The following is a 4,360-nucleotide window of genomic DNA, read 5'->3' on the forward strand; positions in this document are numbered from 1 at the left end:
ACACACACACACACACACACACACACACACACAATTATTTTTGGAGGGGGCAGCAGGTGGGAGGTTAGTATTTGAAAGCTTGGAGCCAGAACTTCACTTGCAAAAGGCAGATTGGATTCTTTTTTGTCGACGTCAAATGATGTTCTGTTTTTTTCCCTTGAAATATGTGATTTTTTTTCTTGCCTACTCAGATTACCATATAATGTTTTCCTGGCTTATCCTTCTTGGGAAGGCAGCTCACTCGCCAAGAGAGCCTTTGGACCCTTGTAAACTTGGAGATGCCATTATGCCGCATTCTAGGTAACTCACAAGTAGTAAACCTTCAGCTCCCGTTCGAGGGCGTGCCCCTTCTCACTGAGCTGTGTCTTTCTGTCCCTACCCTTTGTTTCTGACCTCTAAGCTTGTCCCTGCTCAACGATGGTATGTTTCCTTCATTTCGATGCCACTCATATTTTTACCTTTTTGTTTTTTTTTAGTCTTACGATCCTTCTTATTTCAGTTCTTGTTTGTGAGTTTTCCTCTTGTTCCCTCCTCAGACTCTTTCTCCTCCTGTCCATCCTTTGAATGCAGGAACTTGTATTCATTCATTCATGTGTGTTCATTCACTCATTTATAAATTTGGTATTTATTCAATGTTTTATTTGAGACACACACACACACACACACAGAGAGAGAGAGAGAGAGGGAGGGAGGGGAAGTGAGAAAGCAAGCCACTGTGGTCGGTCATGTGGGAATGTCCAGTGCCATACCCACCACCCCACCTGCTGGTCTCACAAAGATGTCTTTATAAGGTCAGGGCATCCATAGGGCATCCTCAGTTAATCAGACACCCCTTCCTGTTAATTCTCTTTTTCTTTCTTTCTTTTTTTAAGAATTGTTTATTTATTTATTTATTCATTCATTCATTTTAATTTGACCAGAGAGAGACACACGGAGAAAGAGAGAGAGAGAGAGAGAGGAAAGTGAGAAAGCAAGCCACCAGGTCCAGAAATCGAACCGTGGTCAGCCACGTGGGAGTGTCCAGCACCTTAACCACCACGCCACCTGCTGGGCCCAATCTCTTTTTCTTTTATGTGACACTGAATTTGGATGAATAAACGTCTGGGTTTGGGGCCAGCTGGTGGTGTGGTGGTTAAGTAGGCTGGGTCCCGCATAGCTGACTGTGTAGTTGGAATCCCAGACCCAGTAGTTTGAAAAACATGCTGGCCATCTGTGTGTGTGTGTCCAAACCCCCCAGAGGAGGATGGAAGAGAAGAGACTGTGGGTGGCCATCCTCCCTGTGAGGTGTTTTCTCACCTTCCTTCTTTCTCTTTCTCTCTCTGGTGAGTGCACACACCCTCCCTCTCCCTCTCTCTGGTGAGTGCACACACCCTATAGCAAAAAACAACACAAAAACAAAAAGGAAAACAAAACAAAACAAAAATAATACCTCTGGGTTTGAAACTCTTGGGCAATGAGTCCACAAAAATCCCTAGCCTATATGGTCATCGGATGACCTCGTCAAGGGTGGTCAAAGTGCAAGTGCTCTCAGGGTGGGGAGAGAGGCGGCGACAGGAGAATCAGCTGTGGAGCTGAAGGACTTGGGATTAAAAGGAATCTTGATGGTCTTGCTAGTAGTTTTCAAACTTAAAAAAAATTGTTACCGCATTATAAGAATTTATGTAAAATAATCGTAAACACAACTGATAAAAATAAAATTTACGGGACCAGCAGTTAGCATAACGGCTATGTCGCTGGACTCCCATGTAGTTGACCGTGGTTCGCGTCCCGGACCCGGTGGTTTAAAACACACTGGGCACGTGTACATGTGTGCCCAAGATCCCGAGAAGAGAATGGAGGAGAAGGGATTGTGGTGTGGCCATCCCCCCTGGGGGGTGATTTCTCGCTTTCTGTCTCTCTGTCTCTCTCTGTCTGGCGAGCACACACGCCCTATAGCAAAAGCCTCTCAAAAATAAATAAATAAATAAATAAAATTTACACAGGACTAAGTAAACAAGGGCATACAGCATTTCAAATAATAACAAAAGCCTTATTAGCTTGTTTGATATGATTTATCCTTAAATATACGTCTCCTTATTTCCTAGACTTAAAATAGTGACTTTCATTACACTATGAAATGTTATCATCTGTCAATACTATGAAATCGTGAACATTATTATTATGATTATTATTTTGGAGAGATTTTTCTGCTATAGAGAGTGTGCATTTGCCAGACAGAGAGAGACAGAGAGACAGAAAGAGAGAAACCACCCCCCGGGGGGATGGTCAGGCCGCAATCCCTTCTCCTCCATTCTCCTTTTGGGATCTTGGGCATGCACGCACACACGCCCAGCGTGAGTTTAAGCCACGGGGTCTGGGACACTATCCGCAGTCGACTACATGGGAGTCCAGCGACATAGCCATAACGCTAACTGCTGGTCCCATGAACATTATTTAATTTTATTTTTTGAGAGATTCTTTTGCTATAGGGTGCATGTGCTTGCCAGACAGAGAGAGACAGAGAGACAGAAAGCGAGAAATCACCCCCCCACAGGGGGGGATGGCCATGCTGCAATCCCTTCTCCTCCATTCTCCTTTTGGGATCTTGGGCATGCATGCACACACGCCGGCATGAGTTTAAGCCACCAGGTCTGGGACTTGAACCATGGTTGACTACATGGGAGTTCAGTGACATAGCCATTATGCTAACTGCTGGTCCCAACATTATATTTAAAAAGACAAATAGATTCTCAAACTCAAGGATTAACAAATATCTTCAAAGGGATCATCAAAAGATTTGTATATTTGTTACCAAAACTGGAAATCCAGAATGCAAAAATCTACCTGAAGTGATCTAACCAAATGGCAAAGTACTTAAGACTCAGCTTCTGAGATGGTAAAAAGAGAAAAACAAAATCTTATTTACATACGAGGTTTTATATCCAGACGGATTTCTGTCAATTTACTTAAAAAAACACACAGAACTAGCACCATCAGTTACACCCTCCCTACACTATATTGGAATTTAAAAGTCTTTTTAATAATCTCAAGGTTGCAGAGAAAAAATTTTCTTTCGCAACTTAAAAAAGTTTTTAGTATTCAGCCCAAAGTTTCTAGAGGACAGTTGTCCAGTACTAATATGCTTTTTCCCCCACTAAAAAAAGGAAAGAGTCCTATTTGGGGACAACTTAACATAGAGTCCATTTTCCGCAATAAATTTCCTCTTACTACCCAGGCAGTAGCTTTCACAAGTAAGCTCGCCATACAGCTGCTTCTGAAGAAGTGTTTGACACCAAGCCACTGCGCTTCCTCTCCTTACTTATTTAACATCAGGCTCTGTGGTTACTTGCTGACGAACTGTTATTCTTACTTGTTTGACTTTGTCCAAAAAGGTACTAGCATCAGACAAAAGAAAAAAATAACTGCTACTAACTTTAGCTCTCTGAAGCTAAATCTCAACGTAAACAATAAAGACCTTATTTTTAGGACTGATGGAAAGGTAACTACTGATTCAAGTACACTGTTCCTTCTTTTTTTTTAAAGACAGGCTCTCGCTAGACTGTGACACCATATCTAGCCTTGAAGGTGGGCAGGGAATCAAACCTGGCCCCCATGTGGCCTCAGCCAGCAGAGCAAAGCATCTTAGCAATGCATGCCCTGCAGTTGGGCCTCAGTGAGTATTTTTGATTAAATTTTTTTATCGCCACTTTTTCCAAAATTGTGTTCAGTTTCACATTTAGGTTTTATAGCCCATAGTGAGGACCTGGCTTGGTGCTAAATTTAAAGCTCAAGATCAGTCATGACGTGTTGACTTTCCACAAATAATATCACAGTAAAAAAAATCAAAGTCATGAAATTTGTGCTTTCTTCCTCCTCTCTGGACCCAGACGAGTCAGAAAAGACTTTGGAATATACTGCATGGGATGACATCTTAAAAAAAAATCAGTCTCCCAGAAGTATCCCTAGAATGATATTTTAGAAATATTTCCAGTAAGAAAGTCATGACATTAAGAACTATCCCATACACATTTTTTAAAAAAACCTCCCCAACAAATATTCTGCCATATATTTTTTATTAATAGCTCTACAAGATGGGAAAACTTTATTTTTTAGAGGAAAATTTTTGCTATAGGGTGCACGTGCTCGCTAGAGAGACAGAGAGGATAGAGACAGAAAGTGAGAAATCACTCCCCAGGGGGAAGCCCACGCACAGTCCCTTCTCCTCCAGTCTCCTCTCAGGATTTTGGGCACACATAGACACATGCCCAGAGTGTGAGTTGTAAACTGCCAGGTCCGGGACTTGATCCGTGGTAGACTACCTGAGAGTCTAGCGATGTCACCATTATGCCATCTGCTGGTCCTGGGGAAAATATTTTTATAA

The 4,360-nt window shown here is 42.2% G+C and overlaps 1 pseudogene; it reads right to left on the bottom strand.

Annotated features, from left to right (window-relative positions):
- Positions 1-285, bottom strand: part of LOC106735466 (histone deacetylase complex subunit SAP18 pseudogene) — a 2,342-nt pseudogene extending 2,057 nt beyond the window's left edge.
- Between the last annotated feature and the right edge of the window lie 4,075 nt (positions 286-4,360).

Source organism: Tupaia chinensis, unplaced genomic scaffold (assembly GCF_000334495.1).
Source record: "Tupaia chinensis unplaced genomic scaffold, TupChi_1.0 Scaffold000403_1, whole genome shotgun sequence".
NCBI lineage: Eukaryota > Metazoa > Chordata > Mammalia > Scandentia > Tupaiidae > Tupaia > Tupaia belangeri.